We start from the raw sequence: 19856 nt of genomic DNA, 5'->3' as shown, positions 1-19856 counted from the left end.
AATGACAGAGGAGAGCCTTGACAAAATCCTAAGAGACCTTCGACCAACCACTTGCTCCCTCGACTCCTGCCCACCAAAGATAGTGGAGCAGGCAAATATGGGCCTTATAGAAGGCGCCACAAAATTTGTGAATGAGCAACTACCAAAAGCATTAAAAATGGCAGTGGTTCGCCCTTTGCTAAAGAAAAACAACCTTGACCAGGACAAACTTGAAAGTTACAGGTCAGTATCCAACACCCAGTTTCTAGGGAAACTCATAGAACAAACAGTCTGTGTTCAACTAAATGATTGGCTAGAAGAGAGAAACTGGCTAAATCCATGTCAATCTGGATTCAGACCTAGTTATGGAACAGAAATGGTCCTCATATTCCTACTAGATGATCTTCACAGAAACCAAGACAGGGGATTCGCCTCAATGTTAGTACTGCTAGATTTCTCAGCAGCTTTTGACACTGTGGATCATGTTATCTTGCTAGCATGACTGACACAAACAGGTATCAATGGAACAGTACTTTCCTGGTTCAGATCCTATCTATCAGACAGGCAGAAATCCATAATGTTTGGCAGCAACTCATCACCACCGTGGGCACTGACCTATGGGGTACCACAAGGATCGATACTGTCACCTATTCTGTTCAGTATCTACCTCAAGCTACTAGCTAAGCTGATTCGGTCAATGGACACTCAGTTCTACATCTATGCAGATGATGTGCATCTACTAATACCCATTGAACCTGATTTACCTACAGCCTTGAATAAACTGATTACCTATCTAACCTGAATTCAAGAATGGGCTAAACACAACAAACTTTGCCTGAACCCAAGTAAAACCGAGCTTCTCTGGGTCCCAAACACAAGTGGATACATACCTGACATCAAAATCCCTTTTAGGAAGTACAAACTCCCCCTCAAATCACAAGTCAGGAACCTTGGAATACAGTTAGATTCAACACCTATTCTGATTCCCGAAATCAAGCAACCTTTAAGAGCTGCTTCTACTATTTGCGACAGCTACGCTGCCTCTCTCCTTACATTGAGAAGGTAAATCTTATCCCAGTTGTGCATGCCATGATAACATCAAATTGGTTTAGATAATTACATAAGCAATCTGTGAACTTATATCTATATACAGTATGATATCAATCTTACTTATTTTTCTTACAGTTTTTTCTTTATTTCTTTTTTCTTTTTTAATCAAAAAATGGAGAAAAAAGACCTCATCAGTCCTAGCATGACGATATTCTTGTTCGATGTGCCAATCAATTTAATTGTCTGCTTATTTAGGACTCCATTGTAATCCTTGGTCTTAAAAAAACTCCACCTTTTTTAATGATAATAATAAAATTACTCAATTTTAATGTTTCAATCGTGATTGTTTTCAGCAACAAATTCAACTTAATGTTACTTAGCTTTTTCTCTGCAGGTAACTCAGGAGACTAGTAAAGCTATACACCAGCTAACAAGAAAGCTGTGCCCAAGCTAACAAGTCATACACTGGAAACAAACTCAGAGCACTAGCAAAGCTAGACACAGGCTCAGAAGCCAAGCGGTGCCTAAGCTGGCTAGTCAACACTAGGACCAAACACAGAGAACTAGCAAAGCTATACACAGGCTAACAAGCCACACGGTGCCTAAGCTGGCTAGTCTAACACTAGGAACAAACACAGAGAACTAGCAAAGCCATACACAGGCTAACAAGCCACACGGTGCCTAAGCTATCTAGTCAAACATAGAAACTCACACAGAGCAAACACTGAAACAGTGTACAGAGCACTCTATACACCAGGGCCCTAGATGAAATGCAAAGGCCCGGGCTGTAGTCTCTAAGTGATTAATAAAGCCCTTCCACACCAGAGGCACAGCTGCAGCAATCACCTTGCATCCAAACAGAGGCTTGACACACAGAGAAGTCAGCCCAGTGGGAGCCATCTTGGATACTGGCATAGAGGAGTCGGCGGCAGCCATCTTGGAAAAGGCATAGCCCACACAGGTGAGGTTCAGTAGGGCAATCAGCACACAGAGCCAGAGAGAAACTAAGACAGAGACAGACACAGAGACAAGCAGAAGCCAGCACAGCCACTGACTCCCAGAAACAGGGTAAGTCTGAGGGTGGTCACGGCCACAGACGTAACAGTACCCCCTCCTCAAGACCTCCCTCTCGGTCTCCCTGAGGAGTTCAGGTGTCCAGGGGTAACTATGGTGAAACCTCCTGATGGGTCTCAAAAGCCAGACATAGATCACTGGATTGGAAGTCACAAGGAAGTTCAAAACTGGCAGACAAAAGTAGAACCTGTGACCAGGAGGCTCCTTCGAATCACCACTGGGCAACCTCAGGAACATGGATGCATCAAGAGGAACAAAATTCAAAAGTAACCCTTCCCAGAGGGAACCCACAATGTCCTGGACCTCTTGGCAATTCCGTTGTATGGCAAGAGCAAGGCTGAAGCCACTACCCCAGCTGACATCAGAAGCTGGGTTGGGGCCCGAAGTGGCATCCCAGTCTTGACAGGAACTAGAAGTCTGAACAGAAGCAGATCTGGAACTGGAACCTGGGTTGGCATCCAAAACGGAGCCGGGATTTGGACCCCGGACTGGAATCAACCCCTTGACTGTAACTGGAACTGGATTCAGGAGCTTGACTGGAACTGGAACTCGATCCAGACTCAGCATCTTGACTGGAACTCCAACTCGATCCAGACTCAGCATCTTGACTGGAACTGCAACTCGATCCAGACTCAGCATCTTGACTGGAACTCCAACCCGATCCAGACTCAGCATCTTGACTGGAACTCCAACTCGATCCCGACTCAGCATCTTGACTGGAACTCCAACTCGATCCAGACTCAGCATCTTGACTGGAACTGCAACTCGATCCAGACTCAGCATCTTGACTGGAACTCCAACTCGATCCAGACTCAGCATCTTGACTGGCACTTGGTCCGGGACTACTAAGCCACCTTCTTTCAGCTTGGGCTTCAGGAGTATCCCGTAGGGTTGGCTCCGAGAGGAGTTGGAAGCGGTAAAAGAACAGCTTGTTAGAGGGATCAATAGCAGAAACTGGGTTTTCTTCAAACCCAAGCCAGGAGACACGCTTTCTCTCTGCGGCAGCTTCAGGGGTATTCTTCAAGGCTGGATCAGACAAAAGGGCAACCTGGTACTCCTGGAGCATCATAAACGGATCCAGCTCAAAAATGGGGTTGGAACTGGGATCCACACTGGTACTAGGAGATTCCTTAGACAGCGCCACTTGAACTGGACGTAGAGACTTGGCTTGACGTGCTGCTTGGACTGGAATCAGAGACTCGGTCAGAAGCACCCCTCGGACTGGACTCAGAGGCTTGAGTGGAAGCGCCTCCTGAACTGGGATAGGAGGCTCGGTTCGAAGCGCCCTCTGGACTGGACTCGGAGGCTCGGTCAGGAGCATCCCTCGGACTGGACTCAGAGGCTTGAGTGGAAGCGCCCCTTGAACTGGCATCGGAGGCTCAGTCAGCAGCATCCCTTGGACTGGACTCTGAAGCTTGGCTGAACGCGCTGCTCGGACTGGATTCAGAGGCTTGTCTGGACGCTCTGCTTGAATGGGACTGGACCCCTGCTGGGCCCAGAGTGTGGAATTCCCAAGATGTCTTCTCTCAGCGACAGCTTCCAGAGTATCCCACAAAGCTGGATTCAGGACAAGGCTGCGGCGATACTCTGAGAGCGTGATGAAAGGGTCCATATCTGAAACTGGGCTTTCAGTGATTCCAAGCCACCGGACACGTTTTCTCTCAGCTGCCGCTTCAGGGGTCTTCTTCAAAACAGAATGAGACAACAGTTTCCCACGATACTGATGAAGAGTCATAGAAGGATCAAGCACAATGACGGAGCTGGACCCCAGCTGAGTCGGCTGGGTGGGGGTTCTTGCCGGGCTCATGGCCTTTGCATTCTGTCGCGTGCTCGAGGACCTTGGCATACTGTCAGGCTTCCTCCCCGGGAGCACTGGGTTTGTGAGTCCGTGGGCCACTACCGTGGAGTGGCAGTGGCAGGCAAGATCACCTCCAAGGTAGAGATAAGACAAAACTGAACCGGAACCCCGGAGTGGAGTTCTACACAGGAATACACGGAACTGGAACGCACCGGACGGGTGCGCACTGGAGTGGAGCCCGCTGGGCTGGAACACACTGGAGGGCCCCACTGGACTGGAACATACAGGAGTAAAACCCGCTGGACTGGAACACACTGGAGCGGAACCCACGGGACCGGAACCCGCTGGACTGGAACACACTGGACCTAGGCTTAACCTACGCTTGACCACCTTTCCCCGAGGGTTGAGCCCTCAGGTTCGGGCGGCCGGCAGGGCTTACAGGAAAAACCGGAACTGGAACTTGCAAGCAGGAACAGCAGGAATGAGGATCCAGGAGTGCCCCCTGGCACCTCGGCGAAGGCAAGGCAGCCAGGCAGGGAATGTCCGGGTTCTGGCAGTCGGCAGGTTAGACACAAGGACTAGTAGACTGTACCCAAGCTAATAGGAAAGCTATGCCCAGGCAAACCAGTCATACACAAGCAACATACACTAGGTAACTCAGGAGACTAGTAAAGCTATACACCAGCTAACAACAAAGCTGTGCCCAAGCTAACAAGTCATACACTGGAAACAAACTCAGAGCACTAGCAAAGCTATACACAGGCTCACAAGCCAAGCGGTGCCTAAGCTGGCTAGTCAACACTAGGACCAAACACAGAGAACTAGCAAAGCTATACACAGGCTAACAAGCCACACGGTGCCTAAGCTGGCTAGTCTAACACTAGGAACAAACACAGAGAACTAGCAAAGCTATACACAGGCTAACAAGCCACACGGTGCCTAAGCTGGCTAGTCTAACACTAGGAACAAACACAGAGAACTAGCAAAGCTATACACAGGCTAACAAGCCACACGGTGCCTAAGCTATCTAGTCAAACATAGAAACTCACACAGAGCAAACACTGAAACAGTGTACAGAGCACTCTATACACCAGGGCCCTAGATGAAATGCAAAGGCCCGGGCTGTAGTCTCTAAGTGATTAATAAAGCCCTTCCACATCAGAGGCACACTGCAGCAATCACCTTGCATCCAAACAGAGGCTTGACACACAGAGAAGTCAGCCCAGTGGGAGCCATCTTGGATACTGGCATAGAGGAGTCGGCGGCAGCCATCTTGGAAAAGGCATAGCCCACACAGGTGAGGTTCAGTAGGGCAATCAGCACACAGAGCCAGAGAGAAACTAAGACAGAGACAGACACAGAGACAAGCAGAAGCCAGCACAGCCACTGACTCCCAGAAACAGGGTAAGTCTGAGGGTGGTCACGGCCACAGACGTAACACCCCCCCTTTCTCAGGCCACTGCAATAACAACTAGGTAACTCCTCCAATCCAGTATTTGCGAACTAGCACTTAATTGCCAATGCTAGTACTTACAAATGTATCTGGACACATAAGCACAGATATGGTAGTATTTTAAACGTGTGTATGTAAGCATTCTTAAATGTAAGTGCCTAGGTTATAAAATTGCTCCATACTTGGCCCCTCGGCTACATGGTAAGCTGTATTGTAGAAAAGCATTAGCATCATATCTGTGTTATTTGAATGTTCTAATGCGTGCTTGTTATGTGTTTCATTAGTATTATGCTAACATTGTATTATATCTTTGTTAGTGAATTTCAGTGTTAAGGGGAGATTCTATGTATGACGCCTAAAAAAATTGGCGCTGAAATCAGTGCTGACTAAGAGCATTGTCTATCAAAGCCTAGATATAGGCACAGTATATAGAATACACTCAGTTGATATCTCAGTGCCTAAAACTACGTGCATCCATTTACACTAATGAAAATGTGGCGTAAATCCCGCCATGTAGATTTACGCGCATTGAGCAATATTCTATAACTACATTTGTACATTTTTGGAAAGCCAGTGAAACGCCCATTTCCACACCCATAATCATGCCCCTTTTTGCCTGCATATGTTAGAAGTTCAGCACACTTTGTTACAGAATACGCTTAGCGAGTTGTGCGCGTAAATTCCAATTAGTACTCATTATTGCTTAAGTGCTGTTATCAGCACTCATTAGCTTATTAAGCTTGATAAGTTACACGCATTGCTATAGAATCCACTTGGATTTCGGTGTGAATCTCTAGGCGCTATATAGAATCTGGGGGTAAATGGGTATATTTTTTATATATTTCATGGTAGTCCTATTATTAGGTTTTAATTTGCTGTCCTCAAGTTTACCTCATGTATTGTATTTAAGTTTATTCTTGGTTATTTTACTATTGTTATGCTGGTAACAAAATTGTAAGTTTTATGTTAAACTGTACCTGTTGTACACCATCTAAGAATCTCTTCATAAAGGCTGTTAATAAATCTCAATAAATAAATAAATGTATGTGTCTGTATGCTTATTTTGTACACATATACTATATACCTCCTGGCTAGCATATTAGAACTCACTTGAGAATATAAAACACAGCTCTATATGATCAAATCCCTTATAAAATTACCCCCCAAATGTACATCTTTGCCAAATATTTTCTTGATACAATGCACTTGAAGATATGCTGATCTATAGTAATACTACTGGCCATTGTAGCAACATAATGAAATTTAATTTAGAACATTTGTTGCAGAAAAGATTAATAAGTCTCAGAAGAAAGATTACATTAATATTGCATTTCTATTTCATTCTGTAGGTATGAACACAGTTTCGAATAGAATAATGTAGCTACATTTTAGATTTCCTCTCCAGAGACGTAAAAATAAGATTTGTATTTCTTCCCTACATCATTTTCCCTTTTTGCAAATGATTTTAGAGACCAGTAACCTTAAATAATAGTGTCAAAGCAACTGCATAGTAAATAAAGTGGAAATAGAAAGAGATTAATTCTTGTATCATTACTGAAAATTATTGATGGAGAATTATTGATCTCTCACTTATACCTTGCCATTCGTTGATCATGAGAAACAATAAATTGGGCTTGAGTTTAATGATCTAAAACTCTTCTTGTAAATGCAACGCTTTCTTCTGAAATGTGATTTTCTCCTTACAGGCCTATGGCCAGGCTCTTTAATCAATAGGTCCTAAGATAATAAATAACATATTCTTATTAGACTTAAATGTGTAAAAGAAACTCTCAGTTTGAGAAATTGAGATAGTTAAGTCTTATAAAATACATGTTTGGTAAATGATAATGTTAATGCTTTCCTCTTGTGAAAGACTGTAATTCTTCTTTTTAATGGTTTCCTTTTTATTCATACTTATTCATATAAAAAAAAAAGATTTATAAATATGAAAAAAGACAAGAAAGTGATCTTTAAAATATTTTAATATGAGCAACAGTTTAAATATTTCTATTTTTCTAATTCGCTATTTTTAAAATTATATCAAACATCCATCCTAGAAGACATACATAAATGTATCAGTTTTGAGCATTATAGGAATGTATTCACTGTGACTGGCCTACAGTGCAGCAGTAGGGCAAAAAGGAACCTTAGGTCAGCCATTTTGGATTTTAGCACTAGCAGAGAGGGAATGACTGGAGATTGTTCCTGTGACAATACTTTTTTATGGAGAGGTTTGGAAATAGACTTGCAAGAATTAATGCTGTGCTGTGGTTAAATAGCTGCAATCCAGCTCTACATTTTACACAAGAGAGCTCTTTGGAATCTATCCATTTTTCTGGATATGCCAGTTGTACAAGGTGAAGGACCCTTTGGAGCTCATTTTCAAAAGAGAAAAACATCCAAAAAGTGGCATAAATCTGCATTTGGATGTTTTTCTCACAAAAACATGCAAATTGGCATTTTTAAAAACAATTTGTAGATGTTTTTCTATAAAGTCCATCAGAAGTGCATTCAAATCACAAGGGGTATGTAAGGGGCATGTTAAAGGTGGGATCTTGGCGTTCCTGACACTTGTTTTTGTTTTATTCCATTTGGCTGAAAAATGTCTAAAACGTAGACATTTTTCAGCCATAATGGAACAAAATAAAATTGTCCAGGACTAAAACTAAGATGTTTTGAGTTAGACCTGTTTTTATAATGAATAAGGCACAAAAGGGTGCCCTAAATGAGCAGATGACCACTGGAGGGACCCCCAATACCCCCCCAGTGGTCACTGACCCCCTACCAGCCCCCACAAATGTGAATATAAATATAATTTAGCAACCTTTATGACAGCTGCAGATGTTAGAGCCAGCATGCAGTTCCCTGGAGTAGTGTAGTGGTCAGTACAGTGCAGTGCACCGTGGAGTGGAGGACTCAGGTCCCTATCCCCTCTACCTGTCACATTTGTGGTGGAAACTGTGAGCCCTCCAAAACTCACCAGAAACCCACTGTACCCACATATAGGTGCCCCCTTCACCCATAAGAGCTGTTGTGTACAGCTGTGGGCAGTGGGTTTTGGGGGGCTCAGCAGAGAAGATAAGGGAGCAATGGTGAGATGTGTACCTGGGAGCATGTTTTAGAAGTTCACTAGGTTATCCTGGGATGTCTGGGAGAACAGTCTATTAAAAATGCTGGCCTCTCCTACATCCCAATGGCTTGATTTTCTACATTTTTCACTTGGACGTTTTTGTTTTGAAAACGGACCAAAAAAACAAAACGTCCAAAGCACAAAACCTTGTTAGAAACAGTGTTTTTTCTAAAACAAAAGATAAACATTTTTTCTTTTTTGGAAAATTAACTTCTTTGTATTCAGATTTTGAATGTTTTTTTGCAAAACGTCTAAAGTCAAACAGATGTCATATCGAAAATGCCCCTTTTTGTCACTAAGGTATTTAAGAAGCCTATGAATAGTAACACTATGCTTGAATATGAGAGTTGTCATCCCAGAAAATTTTGAAAACGTCTACTGTACTCCCAGTTTCTAAGGTTTCACAGGATTTGCTCAATGGGAAGCGATTTTACTGTACAAGCAAAAGTACTCTCTACAGCTTTGGTGATGAGAGGATGTCTGAAAAAAAAAATATTACATACAGCATATACATGAGCTAGATTTAATGATCAAAGTTGGTTGTTAAGCAACATGAAGCAAGATGTACCTGAGGAAGAAGTGGATATTTGTGTGCTAAAGTTTATGTCTGGGGGAAGCAGTGGCTAAGATCTTATGAAAAAACTGGGAAATTATGAAGACACCTCCTATATTCAAAGATTGAGCATTATGTATAGTATATTTCAGAGGTTCTAATCTGAAAGAAATATTGAGTCCAGCTATATTACCAATGAGAGACAAAAAACAAGACCCTGCTGATGGGGGCCATAAAAAATGTGGTCAATGCAAATCTTGTGGAATAATGGTAGAGTGTATCCGGTTTGTTAATCCAGTGGATGGCAAAGTGTATGCTGTGTAATTTCAAATTAATTGTAAACCTATGTCATTTATGTCCTGAAGTGAAGTGATAAAATATATGTGGGCAAGACAGTACGACCTTTACATGTGAGAATGAATGAGCATAGATTCAACATGCAACACATCAAGTTAAGAGCTCCTCTGGTGGCACATTGTGCCACATTAAAACTTCATTTTGAGGACTTCAGTTGTGTTGCCATAGACAGAGTTTCCCCTATAAGCAGAGGGAGTGATAGTGACAAATGTCTGACGCAAAGAGAGCAATGGTGGATATTTGGGTTATAGGCAATAAAGACCACGGGATTGAACAACATGTGTTTCTTTAATTGTTTAGTACTTTTCCGCGCACGTCTCCACGCCTATTTCAACTAGAGCAGCCATATTGGAATATCAAGAGAGGGACAGGAATTGAAGCAAGAAGCTTCATGGGTAAGCAGTAGTCTGTACTAAGAATAAAGAATGTGATCTCTTCTTTCTAAGAACATTGCAGCTTTGATGGAGAAGTATTATTTATTTTGCAGCAAGAGAAGCATGAAAGGACATCTCCTGATGAAGCAAAGGTGAAAAGGGTCTCCATCCGAATTGTCTATATTCAGTTAAGTGCTTTTTCTCTCTCTCAATAAATTCATGCGAATATATGATTCAACTTTATTAGAGGAATCCTCATATTCATAACATTTATTACACATAAAGAAAACACAAACAAATTTAAAAAAAAGACAACTGATCTATAGTTAATGTTGATTAGACCTGGAGGGTTTTTTTTGAGCCTATGATAGCAAAATGCTGGATGTAGTTGGGATATTGAATTAATTCCCTAAACTACTAAGAAGTATTTCCAGCAGAAACTGAGGCTGTGTTTCCTCCAGTAAAGTAGATTTGGGGGGGGGGGGGGGGGGGTTTGAAGAGTATGTTTGGGTTCCTCATAGTGAAGAATATTTGTTATTCCACTGTTTGTGAATTGGGACCCAGGGCAGAAATTTGGGAATGGGAGAGGATCTCAAAGCTTACTACTAAGCTGTATATTTTGGGGGTTCAGGCATTCTTGGGGCTCTCTTTGACTAGAGGGTCAATGTCAGTTGCCTTGGTTGCACCCCCTCCCCTTCCCTCCCCCCCCCCCCACACACAAACACCATCCCTAATATCTGCTATCTTTATGTTTTGTACAGCACAGGGGGACATACATCTCTTTCTGTTTCTCTGATGTTGTACTACATGTAAGCCTGGCTTCTTGATGTTTCAGTTTAATTTCTGTCTACTCATTTTTATTTCCAGTTTGTGGTCAATTATTCTGGATTTGGTATGTGTGTTCTGTTTATGTGACCCGGACCAGGTGTACTGTTAGCATGAATTTTCTATTTAGTGATCTGGCTTAATTTGGCTTGTTCAGTTTTCTTGAAAGATTGATGTTCCATGATGTTGAGGCTGCTTGGCATATTTACTGAATCTTCTGTGATAAATGTCACTGCACACCACTGTTTTTTTTATTCTTACCATTCATCAGCAATTCTAAACAATGTCAGTGATAAATCTAATCTAGTTTAATCTAATATTTGCAGTTATATACCATCTCTTCCCTGTATTTAGGGCCCAATGTGGTTTACAGAATAAATTTAAAAAAATAACAGAATAACAAAAATACAATGAGATTGTAAATTCAGAACTCATGATCTTTGTTCTATGGTCAAAAGGTCTGGACTTATCCAGACGTTACAAAAGCTACATAGGAGAGAAAGAAGGCTTTTTTAGAGTTGCGACGGGAAACTAAAAATCTTGGAGCGACTTTTCTTCTAGCCTATCCATGTAAATGTTTGGTCAGATTTGACCAAACATCTCTACAAAGGGGCCCGCCCTCCCCACATGCTTCCAATAGGATTAATAATTGTTTAGCACATTCACTTTATCTTCATCACTCTCCACATAGCCATTCTAATTATCTTTCAGTCTTACAATTCTATTCTTATCTTTTCTCCTTTCTCCAATATATCTGAAAAAGGCCTTGTCACCTCTCTTTACATCTTTAGCCATTTTTTCTTCCACTCGCCCTTTTGTTTGTCATATTTCCCTCTTCTCTTCTTTGAGTTTAATCTGATAATCTTTCCCGTGATCCTCTCTCATGCTTAAGAAAAACTTGACACACCAAGGAGTTAACTTTATGCAAACTTTGCTGAACTCTGCATTAGGCAGTTAATCCAAACTCAATGTTTTCTATGTACAGTCAGCATTTGGTTTAAGAGGTTTTTCTTTACAGCAAAGACTATTTGGAACAGTCTTATTCTCTAATTAAATGGTTCCTTATAGCAATCTCAAAATATGTACAAATATACAACTCCTCCAGTCTATCTCCCATCCCTTGGATCTCCCATCCCTTTGGGCTGTATAATCCAAGGCTGGGCTGATAGCTATGGTTGTCACCAGCAAACTCCTCCAGGATCAAACCTTCCTGTCTTTCCTCTCCCTCCAGGGTTGCACCTCTCAGGGCTGCAGCCTCTGGCCTTGAACATGCTCTTTGGGGAGGCTCATTGGGAAGAGGTGAGCAACCTCCAAAGAGGTTAGGGGGGAATGACGCTGCATTGGGGGTGGAGGGGTGCTCAGCAGTGATCCACCCCGGTGGCAGCCACCAAGGAACACCACTCCCTCTAATAAACACAATTGTAAGGCTTTGTGCTAACCAAGCACAGAGCTGGTGCACAGTGGTTTCTGTGTAGAATCATAGTTTCTTCAAATTCATTTGACCCATTTTCTTAAGCGTATAGATGATTTTACAAAGAACTAATCTTGGTATAGCTTTCTCTTTGACCCTTCTCATAAAAAATAAACAAGTTTAAAAAATAATAATTTTGAAATTCTATAAGTACCCCATTGTCTTCAAGAAAAAGGACTTTCTCTGGTTTATGACCTCTATCCTTATGGCCACTCACTAGCTGACAGCACCTTCTGGTTTGTCACATGCAAGGAAATTATTTTTAATCTAATTTTAGGGCTCAAGATACTAGCGTGCTGATGGAAAAGTTCACTTAACACTATCAGCTACAGTGTGGGAACTAAACTTCAACAAAGGAAACCTCCGGAAAGCTAAGAGCAGCAAATAAGATTCTGCTTGCTGTTATTAATACCCTGTCATATTTAAGTGATCTGTGGAGAAGTTGGGTACTCTTTCTTGGTAGGTGAAGAAATTAATTGAACAGTGTTTAACAGTGATTTCATAACAGGGCAGAGAGTTGACAACAACATGAATCCTTCAAGATAAGTGGCAATTAGCATGAGCTGTCTGAAATAGCTGTGTTGTGTTTCCTATTTTGCCATTTTTAAGCTATAGACCGGTTGTCTAGAATTTTTGACTGTGGGGGGAAACAATATTTCTGTATGAATTAGGTCAGTTCTTCTGATGTTTTGTGTTGATTTTCATATGCTGCTGAGATTTAAGCATCTAATTTGGTTTGCTGGAGAAAATATAAACCACTTTGTAATCACAGAAAGGCAGTATATCAAATCCTTTCCCCTTCATATATATATAACAGGCCTAAGAAAACCAAGTAAAGATATCGGATTATCCTTTACCTACAGTATTCAACAATTCCCAGATTATCCCCTGTCACTACACATCTTCTTAAAAACTAGAAAAATCATCAGGCTAAGCATAAGTGGACAGCAGTCTGTAGATATTGGCCCCAAAGGTACTGAGACATCTATAACAATATGAAATAGTTTTGTTCACTTTTGTCTCTAGGAAGCTTAACCCTCCATTTCATTAATGGCACCGCACATACTAATATGCAAATATACCCACAGATTCTATAAAGTTGGTGCTAATTTAACGCCCCTTTACTTGGGTGCTCCTGGATTCAGAGTCCGACCCGGTTGGAGCCTCCCAAGGCAGTCTCCTTCAGTCCCTTGCTGACTTGGTGTTCGATGCCTCCATCTGGGAAAAGAAGCATTAGTGGGTGTGATTACCCTCTTCTCTCCCCCCCCCCCCCCCCCCCCCCAGTAAACACAAAAATCAAGTCCAAAGCAAACTGTGGAAAAAAATGCTGGTTGTTAGATTATGCAGGCTTGGTAGCCACTTATATTCTCTCCAGTCTAATGAACACACTGGAGTCACTAGTTCATGCAAACTCAAACTGTTTATTCTTTAACTCTACAACAGCAGGAACATAAATCCATTTCAACTTCTCAACATTCGGTGCAAAACTTTAAAACCATGATCCTTCTGACATTCCGCAGGGGAACTCCTGTATTCTCCTCTCTAGAATATATTTACAGATTCTTCCTGGCAAGACTATGTACACTTTTAACAGACTCCTGTCCATGCCTATCCCAGAGAATAGTGTCCCAAAGGCTGTGCTTCTCTCACTTTTACAGGTCCAGACACTCTGTGGCCTGACCTCCCTACAAGGTGAGCTTTGCATTGGCTCACCCTGGTCTTGGGAAGGGCACTCCCTGGCTCTGACCCCATGCTCCTGAGCTGGATCTCTCCCATGCCCACCTGTAGCTCTCCTCTGTCACAGATATCGCTTTGCTGAGTCACAACTCCCCATCACAGCCAATGGCCTTATTTCTCCTATTTAGGATTCCCCTTTACTCCTCCAGGTCAGTGGCAGGGGACCATCAGGCAACCAAGGACCCCCCCCCCCCCTTAAAGGGCAAACACTGCTCTTTATCTCCTTCCAATCTCCTCCCCCTCCCCCCCACCTGTCACTTAAGTCCTAGGGCACCATTTCTCTGCATTTTATTTTATAACTACTCCCCTTGGGCTGGGCTTCCTCCCACCCAGGGACCTCCCAATCACTCCCACCAGTGACTCTCCACAGGGACTTCCTCTCCTAGTAATCCCAACCTAACAGGGGATTACACTAGCTTGCAAATTTTGGCATGCAAGTTATAGAATAATGTCAATTGTACATCTAACGTAATTGTTTAATTAGGCACAAATTGGCTTTAAGTACCAGTAATAGCCCTTAAGCACTATTAATTGGCACAAATTTGTAGTTATTTGTGGAACTGCACTTAGGCGCTATTTTATAAATGTATCCACAGATTCTATATAGTGCTATAGTCATATTCTGTATTGCATGCACAACTTAATTAACATAACAAACCAATCAGCATCGATAATTGCCAATTAACAGACAATTATTGTCACTAATTGGCTTTAATTGGAATTTACACACATGACTTGATAAGCGCATTCTATAAAGTGATGATTGTAAATTCTATTATGCACTGCCAAAAAGGGGGCGTGGCTATGGGCGTAGAATGGACAGATCGTGGGCGTCACTAAAAATTATGCATGCTATCATACAATACAACCACTCTATGCCTAATTTAGACATCGGCATTTACATCGATGTCTACTTGGAATAAATTCCCATGACTAGATTTAGTTGCGTGAATTTATATTTCATATTTCATAGAATGTCATATTCTTTGAAACGAAGGAGCAAGTGGCATCTGCACTAGATCACCATGGATTGGGCAGGTAAGTCCAGAAGAATCCTGGATGGGGAGCTTTTGTGATGTTTGGGGGGTGGGAGGGAGGGAGAAGGGGTATCCTGGAAAGGCCAAATAACCTAAGGCTGAGTCAAAGGGGGAGTTATTCTCAGCCAAAGGCAGTAACTGGAAAAGCCAGAAGGAAAAGCAGGGAACATGGCCACTCTTCATGGCAGTTTGTGGAAGTGCAACTCTGGAGAAGAGGACAGACAAGGACCTAGAGGAGTTTGCTTGTGACAACCATTGCTACAAGCACAGCCTTGGATTATTCTGCCCAAAGGGATGGGTAAAGGAGTGGAGAAGTTGTAAATATATACATACTTTAGGATTGCTAAGAGAAACCATTTATCCATTGAGTGAAACTGTAACCAATAGTTTTGAATGGACAGGAGACCTCTTCAGGGCCGGTCAAACCCGGTAAGCGAAGTGAGCACAGCAGGGGGGAGCCTGCCTTCAAGGGCGCTGCGGTATGGCGGCGCTGTATGAGGTTTAAATATTTTATTTACCTCCGTCCCAGTGGCCGCGTCATTTCAAAACCCTGCCTGTCTCTAGCCTTCCCTCCCTTCATGAGTTCGTTCCCGCAGAGTCCCGCCTTCTGACGTCATTTCCTCGAGGGCGGGACTCTGAGGGAACGAACTCACGAATGGAGGGAAGGCTAGAGACGGGCAGGGCTTTGAAATGGCGCGGCCGCTGGGACGGAGGTAAATTAAAAAAGACAAACCACGCAGGGTGGCAAGAAGAAAAAGGGGGATGTTGGGGGGAGAAGAGGGTGGGCAGGTGGTCATAAATGGGAGGGGGATGGGGCGAAGGAGAATCACTGGACAGGGGCAGGGTGGGAGAAGAGAGAAAGGAGATGCTGGGGGGGGGGGGGCGCCAATTCATAGTCTGCAGGGGGCACCAGAGACCCTAGGACCGGCCCTGGACCTCTTAAACAAAATGCTAATTGTACATAAAGGGATTTATGAAGTGTGAACTTCCTGTTGCAGAAGGTCAGTAAAGTTGGTTTTGCATTCAAAATCTAATCCTTGGTGTGGAGAGTGTCCTTTGAAGTGAGAGTGAAGTGTTGTTCCTAGACTGTTAAAGGATGCTCAATATGAACCCTTGCTTAATACCCTATGGCCTACTGTAGTAAGTTCAGCCCCGGCCTGCAACCTAGTTCATGTAAGGAAGATTTGTCTGTGTGTCTGAAAGATTTGCTTTGTGGCTCAAGTCAAGGAGTGCCCAACCCCCGAGAGCTAGTTGGAGCCTCAGTATGCTGTGCTGATAAGACCCGGTCACATATACATTTATGCAAACTAGGGGCTTTTAAATGCAGGTGCCTAGATTATAGAATTAGAAACAGAGAAACATTGCAACAGATAAAAGCCAAATGACCCATCCAGTCTCCCCATCTTCCACAAGCACGATCTTCTCTTTTCCCTAAGAGACCCCATGTGCCTGTCCCAACTGGGTGTCACAATTTAGGCATGCAGATGCCACATACTAAGCACTAATTCTATAACAGCATGTGGACACCAAGATTCTGTTATGGCAGGGTTGTCCAACCTCTGTTCTCAAGGGCAGCAATCCAATTGGGTTTTCAGGATTTCCCTAATGAATATGCATGAGATCTGGTTACATGCACTGCCTCCATTATTTGCAAATTGGGGATATCCTGAAAGCCCAAACTGGCAAGGGCCGGGGTTGGACACCTCTGTATTATAGAATACTGGCATAAATCAAGATCAATGTGTCAAATTTAGGCTTGCCTATGCATGTCATATCAAAGGCAGGCATAAGCGGGCATGCCTAAATGTGTCACTTCTGCACTTAATTTACAGTATTCTGTAAGTTACATATGTAAATGTTGATCCCACCCATGATTCTTCCCTGTGAACAACACCCCCTTACATTTGTCATTTTTAGAATATCACTGAGCGCTCAGATAGTACTTGCCCACATAAGTGCTACTGTTCTATAAATGTTTGCATACAACCAGCATGTAAATTTAGGCACCAAGTTATTGAATGAGGGGGTAAATAGCTAGCTTTCCTTCCACTGGATAGGTTCTTTAGCAATCAGTAGCCAGGAAAGCATGGGGATCACCACCTCCTACATCTGAGAATGAGCAACAGGCAAGAGTTGCTGTCCAAAGCAGAATTTGCTAGTAAATTGATAATTTCTAAAATTAAAAAAATATTGGGCTAAATTGGTGTATTTCCGGTGAAGTGATACAGTATTGTGAGCTGAAGTTGCTTAGTAGTTATGGGTCTGTCTGCTGGGCAGTAATCTTTTTCTGTAGTTCCTGGGATGGAGTAAAGTGGTGTGGTGGGATGGAGTAGAGAGAGAGAGAAAGAAAGAGATTTCTCTCCCTCGATTCCCACTGCAGCTCCTTGTGACTCTGGGCAAGTCACTTAACCCTCCATTGCCCCTGGTACAAAATAAGTACCTGAATATATGTAAACTGCTTTGAATGTAGTTGCAAAAACTTCAGAAAGGTGGTATATCAAGTCCCATTTCCCTTCCTTTCCCTCCCTGCTCCAAGTTCTCAGAACTCATCTCCCCTTCTAAATCTCCCTTTCTCATCCCCTATCTCAGAGCTTCCTTCTTTATCTTCTGTAACTCTTTTCCAATCTTTCCTCCTCCTTCCCCACTTCCAATTTTAACCTCATTTCCAATCTTATCTTTTCCCTTCTTCACTCTCCCCATTCCTGATTCTTTCTCCTTCTCCTCTCTCCACTTCTGAGATCTCTTCCTTTCCTCCCTCACATTGATATTTTGGATCCCTCTGTAACCATTACACACAATAACACAGAAAATGATAACAGATAAAGACCCACACAGTCCATCCAGTTTGCCCATTAAGGTGGCCAGAGTTGCATCTACCACTCTGTTTGGCCCACAGTCAGCCATGTTTAAACACTGGTTGTGAAGTCTCCACCATGCCAACCATATAGGCGGCCAAACATGATGGAGTCTTGGTTATAAGCATATATCATCCCCAAGTATTGCTGACAGTATTCAGGTTACCAGTCAAGATGTCTTCCTCTTCCATCTGAGCTGCACAGCACCCTCACCCGCAGCAAGTGACAATAAAGTGATCTACAACACTGGAGTTGCTGAAGCTTCACCTTTCTTTTGACATATGTGGGACACAGACCATAGAAGTCTGTCCGGCATTGTCCTCAGTTTCCCCATGCTGGATTTGGCTAATCTTCTTTCAGTCATTTACCATTTGTGGGACACAGACCGTAGAAGTCTGTCTGACATAAATCTCTCAAAAGAACAACATAAATTACACAGACATAGCAACATTGGAAAGTTATATTATTTTTATTGTACAACATACAAATGTTCATTTTCAGTGTGGAAAAGGATTCAGATTTATGTAAATGTGCTGCAGAATTCAACAAACACTAGCACAGATTTGCAGTATAGTTCTCACAAAACATCTTTAGCCAAAGTGTTTTGCCGTTATTACACAGTTATTATTGTGAAATAGCAATTGGTATTTTCTTTATCTATCTGAAAAGGATGAACCGATGATTTGTCAATGCTGGATTTATGTAGATTTATAAAGGACTACACAGAAGTTAATGGTAAATGCATTAAGCAACTAACTGTGAATTTACAGTGGTAAAATACTGAAATAAAGCCAAGGCAGACTGAACAGAAAACAAAATGAGAGGGAAACCATTCCTCTGGACTGAAAAGAATTTCTCAAGCTGCTAGTAATATTTAGTCTCACACAGCAGACAGCCCACTACAGGCAACCTATAATTTACCATCTTGCCTTCCATTTAGTGAGGATTTAAGCATTCTTCACTTTCTAGAGAGCTTTCATATGAGAAGCACTTCAATTCAGAAATGCAAGTGGAAAGAGACACAAGTGGTTCACATGGCCAGCACATGTGATCATCCTTTGCCTAGAAAATACAGTAGGTCAGGCTCCTGTCACTATATCTAGATACACATCACTGGGGATGAGCAAGTCAATCAATAACCTCGGGCCTGATATTCAGCCGGTGGCAATCAGTATTTTGTTGACCTCCATTGGTGTTAAACCCGGATATTTGAAACTATATCCAGGTTTGCAGAGCTGGCTAATGCATAGCCAGTTAAGTGTGATATTTAGCAAGACTATGGAATTTTCTTATCCAGCTTGTTCTTATGGAGACAAACTATGGAAGTCATTTTAGAAGAGTTTTAAGTCCTATTTTGCAATGCACCTCAGCTTCCTAACTTTCTGTTTCAGATCTTCTGACTCTCTGGTATTAAATGAATATGCAAATGACCTTGTGGCAGATCACCACCCAGAGATTTTGATTCATGTAGGCATTGATTTTCTGTCCTGGCTCGCCAAACAGAATTCTGTGAGGTTTCATGATCTCTCTGACCATCACATCAACTTGACCTGGACTGGTTGACCTTTCTAGGGAGTGTTTTCTCATTTGATGACATGGTTGCCTGTGTCGCAGCACTAATATTTTGGCTTCTAAAATTGATCGATCTCTATGTAAATGGCACATATCTATATATCTATTTCTCTATTTGATGATCTTAAGTTGGCCAAACAGGTAGAAAGGATGCTTGATTGCATAGGGAGAGGAAGGTCCAGTAAGATAAAGAAGGTAACAGTGCCTTTGTATAAGTCTCTGGTGAGACCTCATTTGGAGTACAGTGTTACAGTCCTAGAGACTGCACCTTCAAAAAGATATACACAATATATCTATCTATCTATCTATCTATCTATCTATCTATCTATCTATCTATCTATATCTATCTATATATATATATATATATATATATATATATGTATATATATATTATATATATATGTATCATGGAAGGAAGGAAATTAAGAGGAGATATGAGATATGATACTTGAAGACCTTCAAGGCATAAATACACAGAAGACAGGCCTCTTTGAACTGGGAAAAAAGCCACAAGAATGAGGGATGATCTCCCAAATTACTTCTTTTGTTTCTGAAACTGGCAATGATGAGTACTGATTAAGTTTGTATTTC

This window comes from Microcaecilia unicolor, chromosome 1 (genome assembly GCF_901765095.1).
Source record: "Microcaecilia unicolor chromosome 1, aMicUni1.1, whole genome shotgun sequence".
NCBI classification, from domain to species: Eukaryota; Metazoa; Chordata; class Amphibia; order Gymnophiona; family Siphonopidae; genus Microcaecilia; species Microcaecilia unicolor.
Note: the sequence above shows the minus strand (reverse complement) of the source record.